The sequence below is a fragment of the Accipiter gentilis genome, chromosome 7 (genome assembly GCF_929443795.1).
Source record: "Accipiter gentilis chromosome 7, bAccGen1.1, whole genome shotgun sequence".
Taxonomy (NCBI): domain Eukaryota; kingdom Metazoa; phylum Chordata; class Aves; order Accipitriformes; family Accipitridae; genus Astur; species Astur gentilis.
In genome coordinates this window covers 44,106,043-44,131,310 of record NC_064886.1, presented here as the reverse complement: position 1 = coordinate 44,131,310, position 25,268 = coordinate 44,106,043, and the positions used below count along the sequence as shown (strand labels likewise).

The following is a 25,268-nucleotide window of genomic DNA, read 5'->3' as shown; positions in this document are numbered from 1 at the left end:
CTGCAAAGCTCTGCGAGGCACCCAGCTCCTCCTGCATGGGCCAAAGAGGGCAGCAAGGAGGGGGCTGGTTCGCGCGTGCTCTTTGCTTTCCGTAATAAACCACACTGGGCATTTCTCGTTTGGCCTCAGCAATTCAGTAGACTGCCACTGCATTGTCCTGCTTTGGCACACCAGAAGAGGTCCAGCCGCACTTTTGACAGAGGACGGAGCTCAGCAGACAGCTCTATTGCCCTGAAGACCAGTGACAGGGACATGGCATAATCCATGATCTCCAGAGGATGGTCAGCGCTTCTTGCAGCATCTCATCAAAAGCATCTCACTAATAATCATTGCTACTTCACGGGCTTCGCACCCAGAAGCATGAAGGGGCTGAGAAAAAAGACAGCTGAAGGAAGAAAAACCAGAGTCCCGACATCCAGCTCCCACCTGAAGTAACCAGACAGTTTCAGAGCCCAGCGGCCACTCAGACCAAAGGGAAGGAAATCTCAACTCCAACAGAAGAGTACCTATCACTTCAGAGACACAAAGCGATGCTGCTCAGAGAAGCATCAACAGAGGAGTGGTTGGTTGGACACTTCCAATCACGTTGCCAACAGCGAGAAGACCTTGCAGGAGTCTTCTGGCAAGCAGGTCTACAGCCCTGGGCACAGCTGGGAGGCTTCAAGAGAAGCCAGTTGTGCCACCCCTGCTGCTAGGCTGACCCCAGGCAGCCAGCGCTGGGCAGAGCAGAGCTCAACCCTCCTCCACAGCGAGCTTTGAGCAATCCCCTGGGCACTTCTAGAGGTTGGCTCAGTTGCTCAAACATCTGCAGTTCCAGGTGAAACTACTGCAAGCCGCCATGAAGGGAGCTTTTCACGCAGGGCTGCTCTAGCACCAGACCCACCACCTGGGGAATTTCCAGGATAGCATGCAAACCTCCAGGATTTGCATGCTGCTCAAAATAAAGAGGAAACAGTGGAGAGGCTGGTTAAAATAAGGCAACCAAGGAAAAATCTGTGGCATCTCCTTCAGACAGATGCCACTATTGGCCAAGTAACTGGTTTCTGAAATAGCAGAGGGGCTCGAGGCGTTGACCACCCTTCTGGGGCCGGGCATCCCACGCCAGCACACAGCACGTGTCTCGCTCCACACACAACACAGTGTGGCAAGCAAAGGGCACAGGCTGGCAGCAGCGCCTGGCGGACCATCTCCTCTCCCCTCTGCGAGCCATGCTGTATCACCACAGAACTCATCCCGCTGGCTCTCCTCCAGCAACAGCCTGGCGTGAGGCAGCACACACTTCTCTTCCACCGTCCTTACTCCTTGGCCAATAACGCAACCCAACCGCTGGCACGCTCCCCCTCGCCGCCTCTCCCTCCGGCTGCGCTGCAGAACCAACACAATGCCTACAGGAGCTCATCCTGAGGAACGGGATGAAGTTCAAAACCTACACTTGCCCACACCTTTGTACACAGCTCTGCTTAGACTTGGACTCTCGAAGACTACAAACCCTGGCCGACACAACCAGGCCTCCTCCCCGCCAGTGCTCTGTGCTCCAGAAAGCAGCAAAACCGGGAAGGATGAAAAGATGTTACAAAATGAAGACCAACCAGCCCCGTTTCTCCAGCAGCAGAGCACAGGTCTCCAGTACAACCCACCCACCAGGAGGTGGCAAGCCGCTCTGGGTGACCCCTCTGCTCCCTGGCTGCCCACAGCGCAGCAGGAATCCCCCTCCCCATCCCGTAAGCAGGGCTGGCAGTCACCACACACGCTACCCCAGTGACAAACTTGGCTCAGACAAGGAGATTTCACCTCTCCCCTCCTCCTCCACCCTACCAAAGGTCAACCGAAGCAGGACTGGAAACAACCCCGCAGAACAAGGCCTGCGACCAACGCAAGCCACAACGGCAGCGAGGAGGCAGAGGGACAGGACCCTGCTGCGCCGTGCGGAAGCACGGTTGCTTGCATGATGCACAGGTACCACGCGACGCTCGGCCCGGCTGCGTTCAGACCTGCCACCTTACTACAAACACATCACCCCAGCTGCCTCCCTCCTCTCCAAGGTGCCAGAACAAAATCCCCCCGGCACATGCAAAGCATTGGGAAAACAAGGCAGGCCTGCAGCATGAATTACTTCATCTATGACGTGGATAGAGGAGGAGAGGACATCCTTCTCTAAGGTCTCCAGTGCAATCAGGGCTCTAGGACTGCACCCCAGGGTAGGAAGGTATTTGTGTACCAGAAAGCAGTGGGAACAAAGTGTAACAGCTTGAGAGTTATCTGGAAGCCGGGCGGGGGAGAGGGGAGGAATTCAGAAAGTAACAAAGAAGAAAATCTAAGGATGTAACAACCCTCTGGGAATTTAAGACACGTTATGATTTTTCATAATTAACCCCCACTCACAGTCTCCGCATGTGAACTATGTATTATCCCATTTCATACTCCAGCTGAGGCAAACATTTGGTGGCTTGCCCAAAGTCAGCGTCAGAGCTAAAACGGATCTTTTGACTTCCAAACAAGCTCACAGTGTTAAGCTGCTTTTAACTGTCTCTACGGAAGATGAAAAACAGCAAGAAGAAAGGAATTGGGGAAGGAAGTATGTAAGACTAAAAGGGACAAAATTAACAGGAGAAAATTAAAGAGGAGAAATCTAGGCTCTGACATCGAAGGAGCTTTCGAGGAGTAAACACCTGGGTGCTGCAGACCTGTCTCCCAGAGGGAAGGCCAGAGCTCCCGTCCGTCAAAGCCAAAGGTGAAAGTGCTGACTGCGGCACCCTGAGGGATGCAGTGAGCCCCACCAGCCCCGGTGGGACCCACTGGGCACCCTCGCCTCTATCGGCTGGGCCCAACACCGCCCAGGGCACCAGCCATCCCCTCGTCCCCACCACCCCCGGGGATGGCCCCAGCACTGGAGACACCGACTCAGCCCCAGCAGGCCGCCGCTGCCCTGCTCCTCCGCGTAGCTGCCTGTAAATCATGCCGGCTCCTGGTCCGCGGCATGCGTTGCGCTGGAGGGCTGGGGCACCCCGCGTTAGACACCAACAAAGCAGAAGGTTAATTTGAAACTCAGAGCCCCGCTGCTCCGCGCTCGTCTCTCCCTCGCCCTCCCTCCTCGCTCTCCTTTCTGTGCAAAGCCTGACATCTACAGTTCTGTCTGGCACAGTCAGGGGCTGCCGATGGGAACGGCGTGCAAGGACAGCGGGGACGCGGCGGCCAGCCGCGCTCGGGTCCTCTGGGCAGCCCACGGCCGCTCAGCAGGGCTTCGCTGGCTGGCCAGGCCAGCAGGCATGAAGCAACCTCAGCCTGGCCAGGGGACAAGCGCCGGGAGCGAAGACCACCCCAGCAACGCTGCCCGGCGGTACAGCTCCTCCGAAGTGCTGGCGGCCAGTGCACGGCACTCGAGTGCATCAGAAACCAGCTCCCGCCGCCGCATGTTGACATCTAACGCTGTCAAACAGAGCGAAGCTAAGAACTACAGCCTCGTGGTATCACCTCCGCGGCCATGCTGTGGGAACTTACTGCACCCCAGCACTTCAGGGGCAGCCTTTCCGCTCCGCTTCCGGAGGTGTCCGAGGATCTGCGCGCCAGCTTCTGCAACACAAGAGGTACAGGTGAAACGCACAAGCTGGTGCGCACAGCCTGAATCCAGAACATCTTCACGCCGCAGGAGTGGCTCTGGTTAGCAGATTCTGCAACTCTCAAATGTGTGCCTAAGACACCACGTAGCTCTGGGCTTCGTGCACTCCCCCTGCTCAGTCTTCTCAACTAACCTCCAGGCCCGCTAGCACATTTTCCCATTACAGGGTATCTCATCAAAAATACCTGGGTGAGGAAACCCCAGGTTCTGCATCATCCCAAACAACGTGCACCTGACTGCCACTCTCAGCCCAAACAACATGCACCTGACTGCAATTCAGCTGGCTGTGCCTCTGCAACCCCCTTGTCTCCCCCTTCTTCACTCAACTCTATTACAACAACAAGAAGGAAAGACCAAAAACCTCCAAGCCCATCACCAGACGTCACAGACGTTTAGGAAACCCAGCAACCCACCCTAGCAGGATCAAGCACATCATCGCGATGTTACTATCAACATTTAAGTACGTGCTCTGAATTCCGCGGCGAGCATCAGTCTGTTTGCGCAAGGCAGTCGGTGGCAGCGTGGCAGAAGGAGGGTTAAAACTCCTGCTACCGAACCAAGCCAACCAGCCATTTTGGAGCTAGGCTACCACCAGCCAGGGAAGCCCGGCTGCGAGTCCCAAGCAAACGCGAGGCGGGACGCAGAGTATTTCGCTGCCGCTGCCAGGGACCCGAGGGGTCAGGAGCAGCTCCCAGAGCATGTCTGCTCCCATCCTCCCCGAGGAGGGACCGACTCTCCAGCAGGCATGCTTAGGCCATCAAAATAAACATTTACTAAAAGCTAACGTGTTACAGGCCCTGCAGGCTCCACTTTCCCAGATACCAGGGCGGGGGGAGGATGGGAGAAAACCTTTTACCAGAACTGCCATGCACATCGTCTGCTCCAGCAACACTGCCGAGCGAAGGAACCCGTGCGGCTCAGGCCTCACCAGGTTTCAGACCCGAAAGCCCAGGCACTACAGGGCCAGCACCTCCTGCTCCCCAGCAACGTGCACCACACAATTGAAAACACCAGGAAATGTTTGTCTTCCGGGGCCGGGGGAAAAAAAAATATTGCCGCTCTACTTTGCCTTTTATTAGCAAGAGGCATGTTTGGCACTTGTGACATAATGAAATTACAATCAACAGCTAAGTGTCTTTCTCCCAGCAGCAAACTCAAGGGCAAAGCAGGGTGGCTGCAGCCTGCCAGCAGCAGGCTCCTCAGCACCCAGACCATCCCACCACCCTTCCACCTCACCAGCCTGCCGGGCTCAGCCCCGCGCAGCCGGGACCCCGGGACCCTCCTCGGCAGCTCCTGGGAGGTGCCGGGAGCCACCCATCAGCGGCGGCCTGCACCGCCGCCGGCACAGGTCTCCCTTCCCGACACCCCGAACCAAAAAATAATTTCAGATGGGAATGAACTTTAAACTGTATTTACAGTCTGCCTCTGGAAACACACAGAGCACACACCTGGCGCAGAATACCACCGCTCTCCAGCTGACGTTGCTGTGGAGATGAACACCCACCTCCCACTCCAACAGATGGATGCGTCTGTCCGGTGGAGCCAACGAGGAAGCGCTGGAAAGCGCTGGCTCCTCACCAGCGCGGCGGGACCCGAGCGAGACCCGCAGCATCTACAGGGGCAAGGAGAAACACGGACGCAAGCAGACTGGCACGGCCCGCTCCCCCACCAGTGGCTATGGGACAGGAGCATGCTGGGGCTTCCAGGCCCGGTGGGATCCCTGACCCGGTGGCGAGGACCGCTGCCTCCCCAGCTGCCGGCAGCGAGGGAAGCCAGACTCATCCACCCTGTTGGTTTTTTTGTTGAGTTTGTTTTGTTTTTTTTTTAAACTAGCTGGAATTTATCTATTTCTCCAATCCCTGCCTACACACAAACCCAACCTCGGGAGCAAACAAAAATGCATGAATCGCGCAGATCAGAGACAAAGCAGGAGGCGGGACGGGCGGCCCTGCTCCCTCCTGCCCTCACCTCACCCCACGGCGCGAGGCAGTTATATTTAGGTACCGCCACGGTCTGCGGTGCCGCGGCCCCCCTCGGGCACGGCGCAGAATGCAGATTTTCCAGACAACAGACCACAACAGCTCCGTCAAAACCATTAGAGGCTGCGGCGCCCAGGCCTGCGCACAGATGTTTTGATTCCCACTCTCCTGCCACGACAGCCCTCGACAGCCCCGTCGCTGCCGCGCCGCCACGCGCTGGACACCCGGCCCGAATTTCGGCTGGCGAGGGAGAGAGGGAGGGAGCAGGGAAGGGCAGCCCCGCTCCCCACAGGAGTTCCTCTCTCCGGTCTCCCCTTGCCTCCCTGGGGACAGTGAGGCCAGCCTCCCCTAGGGGCTCCCCGAGGGGTGCAGGGGGACGCCCCACCGTGAGAAAACAGAAGCAGTGCAGAGAGGGGCACAGCCCCCAGGGGCACCCTGCTCCGGCCCCAGGGACCTCTCCCAGGCCGAAGCTCCCGCAGTCGGTTGATGGCAAGAGAGAGCAGGACGGGCGCAGCCCCACGAGCGGCCTGGGGGACCCGCACGTGGCCAGTCCGGGGGGAGCAGGCAGGACCCGGCTTTGTTCGCGGCCCACCTCTCCCGCCAGCCGGACGCGCCCGCCGGCACGCGGCCCCCAAAGCCACACAAAGGCCGAACCTCAGCCGCGCTCCGGTGAGGGGAAGCGGGGAGCCGTGAAACGCTCGGCCTTTTCCCAGCCTGTCCCTCCTGAACCGCACCGATCTCTCCAGCGCAAACACACCTCCAGCTCCAGCACCGCGGCAGGGACGGTGCGCCCACCACCACCACCACCACCGGCACCTACGAGAAGATGGTTGCTGAAAAGTCTCCCACCGCAGACGAGCGACACCGGCAGGGGAGACGCTCAGGCGAGGGAGCCGAGCCCCAGCAGAACACAGCGTGTGAATAAAGTTGATGTAAAAACCCGCTAGTCGTTTTTCAGCTTCTCCGTGAGACACTTTTTTTTTATTATTGTTATTACTATTATTATTTTGGAAAGCGGAAGGAAGCGTTAACAGGGAGGCTAACGCAGCCAGCCGTACGTCCATCAGTTTGGGATTTAGCGATCCCCACTGAAGCTGTTCAGCTGCTGGCCAGGCCCAAAGTAAATCTGTTCCTCCGCACTGCTCCCGGCCTCCGGCACGACACCGACGGGAACCGGGGCGGGGGGTCAAAACAGGGAGATGAAAGAGGGACACGCGCCTCCGCTTTTGTCAAAGCGGCCGCCGCCGGGCCCTGGTTTGACAGCAGCCACGACAAGGCCGAGCAAAGGTGCCAGGCGTGCGGGGCCGCCCGCACCGCCTCCGCCCACCCGAGCGGCACCTTGGCTCGGTCCTGCGGGAACAAAAGGCAGCGGCAGGGCGGGAGGGAGGGCACAGGGGCTCCCGCAGCCGAGGGCCAGCGCCGCTGCGAGTGGCACCGCTGCCGTGCGGGAGAGGGACCGGAGCTAACTTCCTGCTGCCCACTACTCCCAAAATGACCGCGCTCAAAAAGAGAAGGGGGGGGAGGGGGGCAGGGATGGAAATAAATAAATACAAACACGGCAAGGCAACCTCCACGTCCAGACGCGGAGTTTCTCTCCCCTCTAATATGCCTCGCCTTGGCTTTTGTTTCTAGCCGAAGGCGGCCTGCGGAGCAGGACCCGGGCGGGAGGGCGGCTCGGGAAGCCGGGTTCCCGCACCGAGGCCGGCGGCAGAGGGAAGCCCTCGGCCGGGAGGCAGAGCGGGAGCCCCGGGCCTGGCCACGGGGCCGGCTCGGCACAGCGGCCGCAGTGGGGAGCCCGGCACGGCACGGCTGCCACCCGCGGGGGCTGCAGGGGGTCGGGGTCGGGGCCCGGGCCGCCCCACTCCACGGCTGCTCCTCGGCCTCCGCCGGTGCCGCAGCCGAAAAGCCACACTCCGTCTTGCGCTTAATGCCGGACCAGACAGTGCTCCCTAATGAGGGAGCATTACAATCAGCTTGTAATGCTGAATTTTTAATGCTGCCGAGGGCTCTGTTACATAATAAAGGGGGAAGCGGGAGCAGAGCGCGGCTGGCAGGGCAGCCCGCTCCCCCCCGGCCCCAGTGCAGGTGGCGGCCCCGGCCCACCGGCCGCCCCTCGCGCCCCCTGACCCGCCGCTTACCGCCAGCGCCGCGGGACAGGTCGCGCAGAACACCCATCGGAGCTCCTGCCCCGCCGGGAGGGCTGCACAAACTTTCCTCAAGCGCGTGGAGGGGTGATGCCAAAACGCTCGCTCTCCTCTCCGCCAGAGCTCGGCCGGGAAATGATTTAAAAGCAAAGTTCACGAGCATGTTAACTGCATGCTCTCGTATGTTCCCGTACATACGGTCTGCGCTGCTCCTCTCAGTAATACCCTAAGACTGTAAATCTATAACCACTGCAATGATTTAGTGATTAAAAACATGATAACATATTGTGTAACTGCAAACCACAGAATCCCTGCCAACTCTCCTCCAAGATACAGGAACAAAAATACAGAAAATGTGTTGCTCGCAGCGGTCTTCCTAAACTCAACGGAAAGATTTTAATAATAATAATAATAATAATGAAAAAAGCCCTAGACATCAGAAAAAGGCTGGATACAATGCGAGGCTGGAAATAAATTTAAAAGACAGAGTTTTAAATACAATTCTTGCTCTAACAAATTACAATCTAAACATGCCTCTCTTTTTTCTCTTTTTAAGTTTGTCGTAACTGGAATAACTGGTCTTGTGTGATGTCTTGCATATTCAAAGTGCTTTGTAATAGGATACGGAGACCAAACCTTATTTGCCTAAACTCAATGGGTTTTATTTTTTCCCCCTCTCCCCCCCCCCCCCCATTTCTTTTCCTTTTATTTTCCCTCCTCCCACCCCCCTTCTCCCCTAACGGGGGGGGGGGGGGGGGAGGCAAAAGGAAGAGAGGGCTTTAAGCTGTAAAGAAAATACCTGAAAGGGGAGGCTGCAATTTGTAATACGGTGAGGAAAGCCAAATATTATATATATATTTTTAAAGGCAGCTGTGGGAGTTTTGGCCTCTAAGCAGCCAAGTTGACCCCATTCTCTCTATTCTCTTATTTCCCCCGTTGCAGGATTCCTGCACCTTCAGTCAGATTCGAACTCAATGTGACCCTAAGGAGGGAGTCACCGAGCCTCCAGAAAATTGCTCCATATTAAACAGGAGCGAGAAGAGGAGAAAGACAGACAGACGGCTGAGGAAGGGACGCGTATATATTACATATCCGCACAAAGTACAGGACATACCCCAGAGCAGCTTCAAGCACAGCTTGAAAGAGAAACAGACCTTTCTCGGAATCCAAAAAATATTTTAAAAAAAAAAAAAAAGAGCAGGGGGAGGGAGTTTAACAATTTCAAAAAAAACCCAAAAAAAACAAAAAACCCAAACCCACGAAACCAACTCCCCCCCCCCCCCCAAAAAAAACCCACAACAAACCCCGCAGCCCGAATGATAAATAATTCACACCGAGAAACCCGCGTGTGCGTGCCACATACATACGCGTATATACACAGACATCGAGCCCTACGCGTCCCCCACGCAACCACACACTCTCCTCCGGAGGGTTAGTTTCAGGAGAGCGTGAATCGCCTTCCCTCCGAGGGCGAGGAGCACAGTTTATTCAGAGGAATCGATAGGAAAGAGCATTTGCAAATATTTAGATAAGCGCCGTGCGATTCAGCATTAAGTAATTAAAAACTGAAACTGAGAAGGGGGGGATCGGCCTACAGTGGCGTTCGCTGCCTTCACCTCTCCCATCCCCCTAGCCGCATTCTTCCCAAAACTGAGCCTGCCCGCGGAAAACAAAAATCGTAATTACTCTCGCTCGCAAGGCCGCTGCGGGGCAACCCCCCCCCCCCCCCGGCGCGGCGCCCGGGCGGGCGGCGGGGCCGGGCCGGGCCGGGCCGCCCGGGGCCGGGGCAGTTTTCGGCACTTCTTTCGCCCCTTTGTTTTCCAGCGCGTCGCCGGCGCGGAGCGCCCGCGGGGCAGCCACGGGGGCCCTCCCGAGCAGCCTCTCGCCGAGCGGCGTCCCGGCAGGCGCCGGCTGCGCGGAGCCCACGCGCGACCGCCGCTCCTCGCGGGGCCGGGGCCGGGCCCCCACCGCCCCGCCGATCGATGCCCGCGCCCCGCCGCGCACAAAGCCGGGCAGCGCCGCGCCGCTCCGCGCCCGCTCCGCGCCCCGCAGCCATGGCCGGCCGGCGGGCGGGGCGGGGGGGCGCTCCGCGGGCGCGCAGCGGCCCCCGCGGCGCCGGCACCTGCGCGTCCCCGCCGGCGGCGGCGGCGGCGGCGGGGCTCCGGGACGGCGAGCGGCACAAAGTTTGCTGGGGGATCCGGGGCGGTGGGTGGGAGCGGGCGGGAGGGGGGGCCGGACCAGCCCCATGCAAAGCAGCCCGGGCGCCCCGAGCAGGAGGAGCCCGAGCGGGGGGACAGGGCAGAAAAGTTGCCACTTACGCGGTCGCTGCTCCGGCGGCGGCGGCGCTTTTAATCCCGGGCGGCGGCGCGGGGGCTACAGATCCCATGCAGGCTGCGGCGGCTGCGGCGGCAGGAGCGCGCTCCGCGGAGGGGCCCGGGGCAGCAGCAGCGGGAGCCGGGGGCAGCAGCCGGAGCCGAGCGGGAGCCGCCGCCGCCGCCGCCGCTGCCCAGCAGCAGCATCGTTGTCGGGGAGTTTGCAGCCCCCCGGAGAGAGGGGGCCGCGGGCGGCGGCAGCAGCAGCAGCGGCGGCGGCGGTCGGGTCGGGGCGGAGCGGCGCGGAGCGGCGCGGAGCGGGCGGCGGGGCTGGCGGTCGCCGGAGCAGGAAGCGCCCGGACTCAGATCTGATGATTGGGAAGAAAAAAAACTCTTTGGATCTTTATTCTGCTAATTAGTTTCCTGCAAAAAATGGCTGATTAGTGCAGTGCGCATGTGCCTCATTACCCAGGCACGACGGGAAGGGCTAATTAGCCACCTTCTGGATCAATAAGATTCAGCCCAGGCGGCGGGGGAGGGAGCGAGCGAGCAGGAGCGGGCGGGGGGAGCGCGGCAGCGGCGGCGCCGCACCGAAACTTGGGGCAAGCGGCCGGCCCCCAGCCCGCGGCGGGGGGGGGCCCCGCTCCGCGCCCTGCCGCGCAGCGCCGCGCCGGGGAGGGGGCGCGCAGGCCGGCTGGGCGGGCGGCTCCGCTCCGCACCGCTCCGCGGCGGCGGGGCGCTCCGCTCCGCGGGGCCACCTGCCCCCGCGCCCCGGGCGGGGCCGCGCCGCCCCGCGCAGGGCAGGGCAGGGCCAGGACGACCCCCGCGCCGCCGCCGCCGCCGAAGTTTCCCCGGGAGGAGCCGGGAAAGTTGCGGCCGGCAGCGAGCGCAACTTTGTGCCCGCGCCGCCCGGGCGGCCCCGGCGCGGGGCTGGGCCGCGGAGCGCGGCGGAGCGGCCCCGCAGCATCCCCGCGGTGCGGCCCGGCCCGCGCTCCCTTTCAAACTTTGCGGCCGCCTTTCCGAGCGGGACAGCGGATCAATACGGCCGCGTCCAGCCTGGCTGGGAGCCGGGCTACAGGTTTCACCAGCCATCGCTGGCAACAGCTTTGTCATTTTCTAAAAATAAGAAGCTAAAAGTTATTGTAGAAGAAGGGGCTTTTTTTGTCCCCTGCACAATATGCCTTTTGTGAGTTTAATGCCATTCTGGGGCTCTCTATAGCCCCGGACAATGGGGAACTCCAGGAGGCGGCTGTGCCTCTGCCTTTTTTCTTTCTTGCTTTCTCTTTTCTCCCCCCACCCCCTCCTCTTTTTTCCCCTCTTTTTTTTCTTTTTTTAGGAAAGGATGCAACATTCCTCCAGTCCCAACAGAACCTCTGGTTTGATTAAATAAATATTTCTCTAGCCTTACGGTAACATTTTTCACTTTCTGTTTGGGTCCATCTGCGATTATTATTTAAAATTTTTATTTCCAGCAGCTTTTACCTCCCCATTCCGGCCCTAGCAAAAAATGTAGATGATCGCTGGGAACGTGGGATTTGAATTTTAGGAGGAGGTGAACCAGTAAAGAACCTCTATCCAGGCTTCAGGAATATGTTTTCTTCATCTTTCTCTAAGAGACTATTTTATTACTGGCAGAAATGCAGCTGAATTAAATCATCTCTCCTGAAAATCTAAAGAAGCTTTTCAAATTGCCTTTTTTTTTCCTTTCTTTCTTTTTTTTTTTTTTTTTTTAATTTTTTAATAGTAACCCAAATAATTAACTTCCCCATTTGTTTCATAGCATTGAACAAGGAATGCAGTTGCGGTCAGTTTTTCCATTTGGGAGAACCTTAATGTAGATGTATTTTGTACTGAAAGGTAATAAACTGCATGTTTGTTAGTAAGTATTTTTAATGAAATGTATCAAGCTTTCCATATTTCTTAATGTGGGGGTGGTCATTTTGAAATTTTGGCAAGTCCCTTTAAGTGGGATGGGGGAGATGAAAGAAGAGGACAGATTATTATTAGAAATTTGAAGAAAGGCTGTACTAGTTGATACATTACTGGAAGTGTCTTGCATTTGGAAGATATTCACATGTTTTAAGAATTGAGGTTTAATACATACCATAGTTATTTGAATATTATAAATGCAGCACTGATGTGTACTGTTATAATGCGCATGCTGTGTATGAGTTCTTACGGTTTGTTAGATGGGTAGACTCCAGTACGTTACCAGTTTGCCTTTAAAAGCTGCCCTTAAAAATCTGTCAGTCCCTGCTCAAAATATGTTTGTCTAGCTTTATGGAAGAATAATTGTTAACATTACTTGCCCTTCAAAAAAAATAAACCCCAAAAAACCAACCCCCAACCAAAAAAAAAGAAAAAACAAAAAAAACAAAACAACAAACCCAAACCCCAAACCAACAAGCCCTGGGGCAAGCAAAATTTTTCAGGGCTGCTTGGTGCGCTATCTGTAAAGGTGCACGCAATTTGTAACTGTTGTTCTTGCTGAATATGAAACAAACATGTTTTGATGATGCAGTTGAGGCCAGAATAAAGTAACCCTTGTCTTTTAGTACTTGGTATAACTTAGAAGAAGTGCATATTTTCACCAGAGGCTGTAGATCCAGTGGACGGGTCCGAGAATGGGTGCTGCCTATGTACACACTTTTTGCAGAGCAAAGGAAAAGTAAATGTGGAGAAGGTGGCAAGCAAATCTAATAACTCTGTCGATACTCCAGAAATAGGCACCTTCGCAGGAACATGTGCAAATGCAGTCTGGTAGCCATGTACGTTTTCTTTGCATTTGCATTGCGAATTCTAGTTTTGTGTTGCTGTCCTCTAATTTCCCATGACAACATATGGATTCCATAAATGCAAACATGCTGAAGTGCATCTGTCTGGGTAGTTAACACAAACCAAACATCCCCCTTTTCGGCGATTCTGCTGCTCCTCTGGCCGTGCTGCGCTGTGCCCTCCTGCGACAGCCTCTCGCTGCTCCTGCATTCTTCTCCTTTCATGCTCCCGGGGTGATCCCGAGTGCCCCGAAAGGGAGGAGGGCAGCAGGCGCCGGGGTCACAGGCACCCAGACCACAGCCGTGCCCAGGAGCGGAGGGGTTAAGCGGGGAGAGGGGAGCCTGCCCTGTGGCCCCCAGCCTCCTGGGAGCTGGGTCCAGCCTGAGCAGGCTCTGTGCTGGGGTCAAGTCCTAGGACATCTTCCCTCCCCTCCTGGCAAGGGCAGGAGATGAGGCTGGGAAGGGAAACAGCCGGACTGAGCGGGTGGCAGAGATTTGCCCCTCGTCCTGACCGCAGCCGTCCAGAGGCTGGGGAATGGAAGAGTTCTAATTTTCACCAGGGTGCAAAAAGAGGTGGTGAGGGGTGTGGGTGTGCGTGAAAAGAAGGGAATGAACAAGTGATGACTGTGGGACCAGCCAGATAAACCACTGTGCAAATACCAAAATAAATCTAAGGAATTAAGGAATAATTTGTACAGTAATCGTTAGGTACGATTACACGTACGTGCACGCGTTTCTCCTCTCGAAAATTTACTTCCCTTAAGATTTCTTTGTTCTAGGCAAAAAGACAAGCCAGTTGCTAAAATATAAGAAGGGACTACCCTTGCTTTAATTAGAAATCTTGATACAGCCTCATCTGTAACACTATGGATACCTCTTGTTTCTATATATGTCTCTCTACACATGCATAGATAGGATTTTTGGTTCAAATAGCTTTTAATGTGCTTAGTAGAAAGAAGCTCTCAGTATCAGATCTGCAGGGAAAATAAGACTGATTTTTCCCATAGGAAACTTTGTTAAAGATGCAGTTGAATTATTAGATTAACCCTGTTTTTTTGTCTTGCAGCATATCTCATATTTGCGCATAGAATCTTACAGTTTCATTTATGTGTTATTTAGAACAGATGGAACTAATACCAGCACTTTAAAGGAAAGTTATTATTTGTAAAAATGCATACAGATTAAGAGGAACAACTTTGAAGCAAAATGTTTTTCTGAGGCAGCGCATATGGCTTTCTGGATATAACTTTCAGAAAAGATGGTCGTTATCTTTGACATGTAAAATAGGGGTAAGCGGCTTCGGTTCCCTGGGTTCCACAAGGAGACCAAGTCCTCCCCTAGAAATACGACTTGGCTGCTGAGCAGCTTAGGAGCAGCTCTGTCCTGAGGCAGGAGTGGGCCAGATTTGCATAGGGCTGTGGTGAAAGCAGTTGAGTACGGTGAATTTTTAGGGAGCCACAACCATATCACGTTGCTCAGGCACCAGCCTGGCTGCACGCTGCCTCCCTCCACCTGGCGCTGGGGGGGAACTGGGCTAAAGCTTTGAGGTGGAAAAGACCGACTGGACATGAGGGACTAATGTACGGCTATAGCAAGAAAAAAAGTTGCAGGGTATCTTTTTAAATTCATGCTTTAAAAATTGGGGGGGGGGGGAACCCCGGTTAGGAAAAATTTTCCATAATATCATCCCCTTACGTAGCTTTGTGCTTCTTGGAAATATGTCTGAAGAATTAGAACAAAGCGTAGAAGGCCAGAGTCCTTGAAGGAGCTCCAAATGATAAAGTCTGCCATTCATTTTAAACACAGCGTGCATTGTGAAAACACAGGTCAATTTGAAGGCATTTGTCAGATTTCCAGTTCCCTCTACTCCTTTGCAATGGAAATTTGCAATCAAATCCCTGTACTAGAGTTGGGATGTCTGGCTTTATCAGTTTTTATTACTTAATACTCAAGCATTGTCCAGGTAAGCTATCTTTTCATGTAGAAAGTTTGTTTGCATGAAGTTGCATACAAGAAGGGGGGAAGGCTGACATGAATTAGGCTGGAGCAGATGCATTTATTTAGGGGTTTGGGAAGGGGGGAAAGGGCAGACGATCAGCAGTGCCTGATTGCAAAGGGCTGTCTAAGCAGCAGAAGAGATCTGATACCATTTAAAGACGCCCAGCAAGAGGCATGGAAAGGGATATTCCAACAGCAGCGCGTTCATTGTTGGGATGCAGAAATGCAGCAGGGCTTAGAAGGAGAGGGCTGGAGAGACGCACTGCTGAGCAATTCTAGCCAGATAACGTGAATTTCTTCTGGAGGCACGTACGTGTTGTTTAATGGGCAGGGGGCTGCCTCCCTTACTGCTGGGAAAGAGATGTGTGGGTATGCTAGAGGGGGCATATGTATTGCATAGAAGAAATATGTACTGTAGAACTGGGGGGAGGTTTGGGCTGGGGGGCGCATATTCAGAGGAACGTTTGTTTTCTTCTTTTGTCTTCAATATATTTCTGGTTTTTTACCTGATTATTAAAAGAAATCTGTCCATCCATTTTGTAATCACTGGACTTACTATAGCCACTGGGAGTGATGGGACGTCAGCGGGCTATTCCAGCTATCGCCAAACCTCTGGCTAGGTTGCTATAGACAGGCTGACTAAATACCCCTTAAGTCAACTAGCAGATTTTTAATGTGAATTTGCTTTTTTTGCAGGCCTTAAAACAAGATGAGTAGATGTGTTTGCGATGGAAATAAACACTTGGAATACATCTATATGTTTCTTGGCTTTTTTTGGAGAAATGAAGAAAAAAGTCTTGGCATTTAATTAGGACTCACTAACCTGATAAATATTGAACATAATTTCTTTGTGAGCGGTTCTGTGTGCTCAGAGTACTCTATGGATGTATTCCACAATTGCACTTGTTTAATGCCTATATCACCTCATGCCTATTGTATTTATGTTGTCATCAATGTCAGATTTTAATTAAACAATTAAATCACTGTCACAGTAATTTCCCTAGAAAACTATTTTAAATGAAAAATCCCACAATAAATGTTTGGGAACCGTCTTAAAAGGAAAAAAAAGAGGGAAGTAAGTTACAAAATAAAATTACAGCTCCCACAGAATTAGAAGGAAAAAAACCTGTTTTCAGCGCTGAGAAGAATTCTGGTTTACAGCGTAGTTTCCACAAAATTCAGAGTATGTCAATACAGTGACTAAAACAACCTGGCTTGTCTTGGGGCTAGTCTGGCTTTCAAGCTGACCCAGCGGCAGAGGGACCCTGGCCCAGGGCTGGTGCAGTCCTGTGGTCATCCCCCACTGTGGGCCAGGAACAAGTGACAGCATTGCAAATCTTTCATCTTTCAGCACAAGTCAGGTACCAAACGCTCCTTGGAAAATAGTCCATCCGCCTTCTTCCCTTCCGAATTATTTTAGAATTAAGACGGAGATTTGCGGAAAAGCCTGCATCGAATTATTCAGTAAGTTAAGCACCAATACCAGCTGTACTTACTATATAGTAACCATGTACTCAAAAACATAAGTTGTAAGCAGTGAGAAATCTGATCTGACATAGCATCTTTGCTACAGTTAATCAAATTGTTCATCTTTACCTCCTTATAAATATATGCTCTTATTCCTCTAAAACCTGTACTTCTTGGCATGGAAAAATCACAAACACAAGATGCAAAATTCATCAGACAAGGTATCTGAAAGAATCATGCTCTCAAACGTACATTCACAATATTACCTGTATTTAACATAAGCACATTTGACATTTGCAGCACAGCCTCCGTTGTGAGGCATGCTTATTGAAATTCGGATTCCAGCCTATGATTTCAGTCGGCGATGTACCCTGCAGCTAACCCTGACCCTCCCCTATTAGCCGCTATAGCCGCTTTTGATTTGTGCCCTGGAGGGCTGGGACAGGGAGCCCAGCACCGGGGAGCCGCAGCGATGGCTGGGGGGGCTCCGCTGCTCCCCTTGTGCCCCAGCAGGCACCCAGCCCAGCCCTGCGCCCGGCTGGGGGCCAGGGGATGGGGGGCACAGCCAGGGACGGGGGGTGCCTCCCACCCCAGCGCTCAGCCCCGGGCGGGAATCCCGGGCAGTATTTCTTTTAGCTCCGTGCTGCATTTTTATTGGAATGCAGCTTTGCAGATTGGGTTATGCCTGGGATGCGTGTGGTTTCTATCAGCCCTGAAGTGTTTTACAGCTGGAGATGATTTGGGGGGGCACATCTAGCCTGTCCACTTGCAGCCAGGTCTGATGTTTGTCTGCTGCTGTCTCTCTAATTTTTTTCTATGTTGCCTCCATCAAAAGGTGAGATTAGCACTGGGCGGGGGGGGGGAGGGGATGACGACAACGACAACACCAGGCCCATCCCTCCCTCCTCCTCATTTTAGTTTGCTTCTCGCAAAAGCAATTCGCCAGCAGATCCTCCTTCTTCCTGCGGCCAAAACAAGCCGTCAAGAACAGCAGAGATACCTGGTGCCGGCTGCTCCTGAGCTGGGCAGCCCGAGGCCCTGGGCACAGAGGCTGGCCGCAGGTGGCTGCTGAGGGGGCACCCCCTGCCCCAGCCAGCTGGGGCCACTTGTGAGTCTGGGGCCCAAAATCTTTAACCGAAATTCAGCCAGCGAACACTAGCCTGGCAAAGCACTCGCTTTATCAGGCCATAGCTGCAGCTGAGCCCGCATCGGCCACCTCAGCAGCTGTCAGGACGGGGCAGATCCTCCCTTGCACCCACCCAGGGCCGTCCTGGCTTTGCCAAGTGAGGCACTGCCACTAAAAGTAACTTTGCTGAGCGTATGCAGACAGAAATACATATTTTTATACTCAGTGAAGGAAAGGGGAAAACTGATGAGGTTGCACAGAACCCTCCTCCAGGCAGGAGAGGCTGTGCTGGGGGAAAGTATTGCTCATAATGACACTTAAGCCCAGACACTTGAATGCTAAAGGTTAAACTTACATTCTTCAAGAAAGGGCTCCTTGCCAGCTTGAACTGTGTTGTGTGTTCACTATTGCCTCCTCCTCCTCTTCATCCACTCTCAATCCACTTCTGGTATTTGTTGAAATAACTGAGGTTGTGGGGTGGGGTTTTTTTCCTCCCCTAATGTATGTTCTCTGTGCCAGTCCTCAGCCTTATGTCTGTCACAGGGTTAAAAGAAAAAAAATTTAAAAAAAATCAGTCTAATGCCAGTACAAAAGTGAAGATTTTTTTTTTCTCAGCTACAAACTACTATAGCTTCAATCCAGAAAAGACCAGCCTAAGCACATTTTCTGTCCTCCAGTGACATACAGTCCATAGAACACCATCCTCCAATTCTTGTCCTTAGCTGAATAACCAGAAAGTATATTCTGACAATAAGGCTAAAAAGTTACTATGGAATTAAAACACAAATTGAAAGGCTGATATAAATACAGTAAACAACAGGGTGGAGAAATAACTTTTGGAGACAATCATCACCAGGGCTGGAGATGAAACTGGTGGCAATGCTTCCAAGCGTTCAAGCCAAGGAAGGACAAACAGGAAAATGCCCACCCAGGACGAGCACTTTAAGATGAATTTCAGCATAATATGAAGAAACAGACATGCTGTTTGGATGCTGCATTTAGATCTTAATGATCAAAGAGCACCTTCTCCATATACTTTCATGCTTCTCCCCAGAGATATTTCCCATTAAAAAAAGAATGGAAAGAACATTATGGTTGTGCACGCCTTCTAAAGCAGCCCCTTTTACACAGTATCATGTAGGCTTTCCGTGGAGAATCAGTCTCAGGTGAAAGAAGGAAACAAGGATCCCTACATCTCAGCAGCAGTAGGAACCCAGACTGGAAGGCTGGATCAAACGCTTCGAGGAGGAGCATGGAAGAGAGCCAGAGTGAGCTGCAGAAGTCAAACGCAATTTTTATTTGGGTTCAGAGATGATAAAAGGCTAGTGATGTTCATTTTTCCTACTTCCTGTAGCAAGGGAGTGGAGGGTTGCAGTGCTCCGCATCCCTTTAAACAACAGCTTGCTGCAGTGTATTTCTTGGCACAGCCCTAATTGTATCTTCTGGTCCCAGTGGAAGTTCACACTTTTTAATATCTCTTATTGCTTCTGCAACTGCTGCCACTAGTCAGCAATCACAAACAGGAAGCCGTGACTCAGCAGAGCCATAACCTGCGGGCTGACAGTGGCTGGAGGAGAAGGAAGGTCCTGCAAAACACCCGCGAAGGGCCAGAGATGGCCAGGCACCACTGCGGGCTGCATCGTGGGACTGGTGTACGGTCTGACCTGTGAAGGTATCTGGAGACTCGGTTCCTAAGTCAGCACTTCAGCTTATACAGAAACCCGGGAGATAAAGGCCCTGGTGTTGCTCCAGGCCTGAGTGCCGTAGGAGAGGTTTCCCGAAGCTGGTCCCCGAAGCACAGGGCCATCACGGCAGGGCAAGAGAGGACAGGGACACCTGGACCAGCCCTGGGTTCGGCTGCCTATCCGTACTCCAAAAAGCAGATTTTTTTTTTACTTTTTTTTTTTTTTTTTTTTTTCCTCTTCCCTGTTAGAGAGAGGCATGACAGAGGAGGCAGCCGGCAACCCCTTGGCCGAGAGGTGCCAGCACGACCCCGTTTTCACACCAGTGGCGGCCAGGGCTTGGCTGCACCACGTCTCACGTAGCACGGGGAGCAGATGATCTATTCCGAGCCTGGTTTCGTCTGTTTTCTAACTGTATTTAGCAGCGAGTTTACTCCAGACTGAGCCTGCGTGAGTAAGTGTGTATGTAAGGGTTGAGGATTGGCTGCGGCAGGCAGAGGGTTTGCTGAAAGGCTTGTTAAGGAAGCACTACTGACCATGCAATCCAATTACATAATGCTTCAAAAAATAACCGTGCTGGGAGTCATGTCTGGGCAGCGCGTTTCGGCAACAGAAAGAGGTATCAAATGTCTGTCTTCCAACCCAAAGGCTGATAGTATATTTGTGCCACAATCTGACACTGCGCCTCAGCCGTAAACTGCTCTAAAGAGGAAACTTGCTTCCACGGGAAATGTCTGCTGTTCCCTTTCAAGGCAGTGCTGCACCCTGCAGACCAACGTTATTTGAGTCCTTGTAAAATTACCACTAATCTCTGCACTCGGGATGCCTTGCATTTTATGGGTACTTGCTATGACGGCAGCTTTGTTTTCTGGTGCTAAAGGAAAGTGCTGAGCAGGGAGAAGCAGGCACCTGGCCATCAGCAGCGGCTGTGAGGGCGTTTTCCCCAGCTTTCTATCCTTGCAGTTTCTCTCTGCCGCTCCACACAGGACAGACATACGGATGATGCACAGTATCATACTATCAATCACGCCTGGAAAATGCCTGAAAAACTTACCCTGTCCTGCCTGGAAAAGATACAGTCCCTGTCCCAGGCAGGAGCCTGCCTGGTGCTGCACGTTTCTTCTGCCGAGATCAATGACGAGGGAGGGGACTGGAGGGCCAGGCTCCCAGCTGCAGCAGGCGGCTCAGTCCACGCGTTATGTTTGGGATGACGGGGGATTTAGAAAACCCCGTCTCCAAGCAGCGCAGGTAGTTTTTATCGTAGCTACTAATTTAACTGCTAGGCTGCTCTGAAAGGCGTCACAGAAAAGGCACATTTCTAGTGAATGAGGAAAGAGCAAACTAAGAATATTCTTGGCACGTTGCGGAGCTTTCTGTACCTGAACTTGTGTTGTTCAGTTGCTGGGAACGCTTCACGCGACGCAAGCCAGCTTCTACACGTCCAGCGAACGCCTGGATTTTAACCTGTTCCCAGCCCAGGGAGCAGAAGAGCCCCCCCGCTGCGCCAGCCTGGCCAGCAGCTGGGGGCCCCTCCACCAGAGAGGACCCTCGACACCTCCTGCCCGGGGCTCTCACCGGCCTCACCTGGGCTCTTCCAGCAAGGGAGGGGATGGAGCGGGTCTGCTGCAACCACCGCCCGGAAAATCAACAAACTCGACCTCCTTTGGTCTGCCAGCACTGTCTTCCAGAGCGAGCACCGTGCTTTAAAGCTGTGACATGGGAGAGACGTGGGTTTGCTTTACTCCTCTGCGTTCGCCGCCTCCGCTCCCGGCGCCCCGCTGAAGGCAGGGCAAGCCGCCCGCAAGGACGGCAGCGGGGAGGAAAGGGTGAAGGCAGAGCTCCTCCAGCCCGGCTGCACGCTCTATCTGCTGCCTTCCTCCCATCTATTTCTAGACTGTTTACCTGGCAAGCGCACATGACTGATCCAGAAGGAAACGCTGACATCACCCGCTGCCGTGCCCCATCCCCGCTACGCTCGGCCCCTCTCCCCCGCCGCCCTCATCCCTCTGGCCGGCCGGCCCACGCCTGCCGAGCCTCTCCCGTGTGCTGTGGGGCTGCCGCCGGTGCTGTGGTGCTGCTGCTGCTTTCTCGGGCGGCTCAGAGACATCTTGTCCCGTCCACCGCAACAATGCGGCCTGGCATGCCGCTTCCCTCCACGCTCCGGGGCGTGACGGCAGCCACCGTGCCGGCCGGGACGCAGCCCACGCTCGACCCCGTGCTGACGGCTGGCAACCGCGCTGCCGATGGCAGGCGAAGAACGTGTCCTTTAACGCCAGCGTACCATCCGTCCGGCGCGACCGGCTTAAGCCTACGGTTGCTTTTGCTTCCCGGCCCCCTTTACATCCACGACTCGAGCCCTCTCGGCCAGCGCCAGCGGTTGAACTTCACCGCCATAGAACGGCCGCCTCCCCACCCACCTCACTGCCACGTCGCGTCTGCGTGCCGGAGAGCAGAGCCAGGCAAACCACGCTGCCGGTTCCTTGCCTCCTTCGCTCTCCTCCCCAGGGCCGCTCGGTGTGGGGAGTCTGGCCGGCTGCATCAGCCTCTGCTGGCAGGCCCCGGGGAGCCGACAGCCCCCGGGACAGCTTGGGCCGCAGCCGGCGGTGCAGGTGCTCGCTCCTCCAGGGGTTATTTATCCTGGGAAGCCCGCAGCGGAGCTCCGGACTCGAGCTGCTCTGTGGAAGCTTTCTTGGTGCGTTTGGGCAGGGAGCCAAAATATGCAGTTTAAAGGAAATGTTTAATAAAGACACAGGAGCCTCGAACTGTTTATTTTTCCTCGCAGAAAGGTGGAGAGACGATGTCGCTGGAAACTGGCTGCTGGGCCAGGCGCGGGCCGGCAGGCTGGCGGCCGAGCCGGGGCGCGGGCTGCGGCGGCCATGGGGCTGAGCACGGCCCCTCGCCTCTCCCTCCCCTGACAGCTCCGGCCCGCGGGGTCATAAACCGTGGGGGGAAAAGGCAGCCTATTAGTAACTCTATTAAGTCTCCATTAGTTAGGTGTGAACTCATTACCCTAATATACTTGGAGGTAGGATTCCACTTGCAGGACATTAGCGCTGTAATAAGCACGTTTACCACCGGAGCTGGATGGAGCCTGGGAGAGGAGCCCCTCCACGCCTGGAGTGGGCCGGCACCCTCCGCAGCACGACCGCTGGCAGGCCATCCTCACCCGCGCTCGCCCCGGGGCAGCTGCGCTCCTCCCGCACAGGGGTCCCCGTCCCCGTCAGCCCTGTGAGCAGCCCCCCGAAACCCTCCTCAAGACCATGTCCTCCTGCCATAGTGACGGGAGCCGCTGAAAAAACACTCCGCTCATCTGTTCGTCCGATGAGTGGCTGTCCACAGGGAGGAACGTGGGCTGGATGTGGCCACGCGTGTGTGGGGCGGGCAAAATGGGTGACCACGGGGATCACAGGACGGACGGTGGATGGCAAAAGCTGTCGGGATCTCATGGTGTGTCACCGAGAAGAGAAGGATGACCCGGGCGTGAGCATGCCGCATGAGCATGCCGCGGGCCGGCCGCTCGCCAGTTTGCTGCTTGCGCTGCTCTCTTGGTGTTTTTGACATATTTGCACTTTGCGATGGGAACTGTCTTCCGCTGTCCGCGGAGCTGCGCACGCCGTGAGGAAGTCACAGCGAACTAAATAATGAGCTTATGGGAAATCGATTAATTAATAACAGATAGGATGCAGGAGCAAGGCTTCATTGGGTTTGCCGAGTTAGCACAATAAAAATATGATCATATGTAGAAATCTGTGTATTTCTTGACACCTTTTCAGTCATCTTTAACATACCAGTGTGAGCTGCCTGGGCAAGGGCTGAGAAGGTCCAGCGCGCTGTAGGCCTGCTGTCCTCAGGGCTTCTGGGTGCCCTGTGTGTCCTAGCGTCGTCTGAATCAAAATATTGTTGAACAATGGTCTTGCTGTATTTTAAATGTAAAAGATTTTGTGTTTGAGAGAAGGAAGTTGCAACCAAAATGAAGAGGATACAGAAGCACAGAATGTTGCCTTTCAGAGGCAGCAAAAAAGGAACCTGAAGTGTATGGCCATTAAACGAAGCCCTCCCTTGCCCTCTGCCAAAGCCTCACTCAAACAGGTACTGTTTGCGCTGCCGAAGACAAAGACTCTGCACCATCTTCTCTGTATCCTTAGTCATACGTAGAGGCTGCCCAAAAGCACAGTCCACGCAGAACTCTCTCCAAAACGAATTCTGAAGCCCATTTGTTGCTAAATAAGGCTAAACTGTACACGATCCCTGAAAAAACTGTCCAAGAGCACATAAGTATGATTTTTAAAATTATTTCAGGAGGAAGCATGATCTTGTTTCTAAGATCCTTGGCCAGAAAGAGTATGAAATTAATGGTATTAAGTGCCTAAAAATAATCTTGAGGATCTGGGACTTGGAACAAGGGCCTGGCTTCTATTCCTAGCTCTGCCACAGACTTGCTGTCTGCCCTGAAGGACCAGGCAGGGCAGTACACAGGGTACACCAGAAGGGCCCAAAAACGAAGGCATATGGGGGTGGACTTCAAAACTCACTCCTCCACTTTTTGTCCTATTTTCCTGGCCTATAGAATGGGAATAATACTAATGCGGCGTGAGGGAGCAGAGCACGTAAGATGTGGTGTTGGTGTAAATTCTCCTGATGTTTCCGGACACACAGGTGACGGCTGCATGGAGTACTACGAAACCATATCCATTTACAGTGCACCACTGTTCACGCTCACTTGCCCTTTTCTTCCTTGTCTGTTTCTGTGGAATTCACTCTTACAATTCAAAACATCAGCAGGTCCAAACAATTAAGATTAAAAAATGAGATAACTGCTAGAAAAGTGCTTTGTCCCTCCTACCAAATGCAGCACCTCCTTGCACTGGCCTCCTGATAACTGGCAACTTTTCTAATGTAAGGATGTTAAAGTCCAACGCCCTGCAAAAGTCAGTATTAAATGTATATCTTTATCCCACTGAGCAGGAGAGATAGGCATCCTTAAAATGCAACACTTGCTTTTAGCCCTGAAAAAGCCTGAGACGTTCACCTTTTCACATGTTGTATTTTATCTAGGAAAATTATTTCATCATTTAAAGATGATTTTATGGGTCTTTCTCACCCTGTTTTACTGTTAACCTGTTAACTAAGGTACCTGTTTCTATGTGAAATGCAATACAAAAATGGATTAAAAAATTTTTGAAAGTTTCTAAAATTTGAACAACTTACTAGTTGTAGCATGCACAATGATAACATAAAAGCCCATCAGCAAAACCTGAGCTGAACTTACTGGTGGCTTTTCTACTTACGAAAAACGGACAATCCCTGTAATTCCCTATGTGTCTCAGCCATGAAATAACTTTTGGCACAGTAATTTAAACTGTTAAACAGAAGATTCAACCTAGCACACTTCAGTGATAAATGGGAAGGTTTATGCCCCAGAGTTGCTCTTAAGACAGCATGGGCCAATGAGATGGGACAAAATCCTGCAGAATGAGTTCTGTATAGATCCCAGACCCTGCCGGGTTTTTTCATCAGTAACAATACTCCAAGAGAAATAAAAAGACAGGCAGTGAAAACCTTTGCTCACTCCGCAAAAGGGAAAGAAAGATACTGATGTTTCCATGTGTGACTCTGATGAAATGAAGTATTCAAATGACTTCTGTTTACATAGTATTTTGAGAAATAATGCTAATTTGCAGAATTGGCATCTGGGGTACAAGTATATATACCCTGGGAGAGCACTTACAGAGCCTTTGTGAAGCTAAGTAATAAACGCTTTGTCTTCACCACACTATTTATGGGTTGCTTGGGGGCATCCTGCTCTCTTTCTGCCCCTACCTGGGCATAAAATTATTGTAGAACTAGGTTTTAATAAGACCAACAGTAAATCTGAATGACCACACATGCACAGCTATTCCTGCTCCCCTGATCTCCAGCATTAATTATAAAGTGGAACTGTTTATACAGTACATACCACTTTCCTGACTTCTTTCTTGTTTATGTCTAAACCTTTATGGACATAAAACTTTGGAATTTGCTTTTGGAATAAAACTGCAGTTGAAGTGCAATAACTGTGTTAGAAAACAACTTTGTAATTGCTCCCCCGGTTCTGTGGTCACGGCAGGTTTGCATCTGCACTGGAACCCTCTCCTGTTTGAGCATGTTGTTTCAGGTCATCTCCTTGCTGT

The 25,268-nt window shown here is 53.3% G+C and overlaps 1 protein-coding gene across 5 annotated transcripts in view; it reads right to left on the bottom strand.

Annotated features, from left to right (window-relative positions):
* ZFHX3 (zinc finger homeobox 3) overlaps positions 1 to 17,842 on the bottom strand; it is a 183,649-nt gene extending 165,807 nt beyond the window's left edge. For 2 of the 5 annotated variants that reach the window (XM_049805270.1, XM_049805274.1), the window contains exon 1: positions 10,058 to 10,658. The gene's annotated coding sequence lies outside the window, so the exon portion shown is untranslated. Of the gene's footprint in view, positions 1 to 9,425; positions 9,665 to 10,057; positions 10,659 to 17,771 lie in introns of those variants that run through there. The other 3 variants (XM_049805271.1, XM_049805272.1, XM_049805273.1) reach the window with 3 other exon arrangements.
* Between the last annotated feature and the right edge of the window lie 7,426 nt (positions 17,843 to 25,268).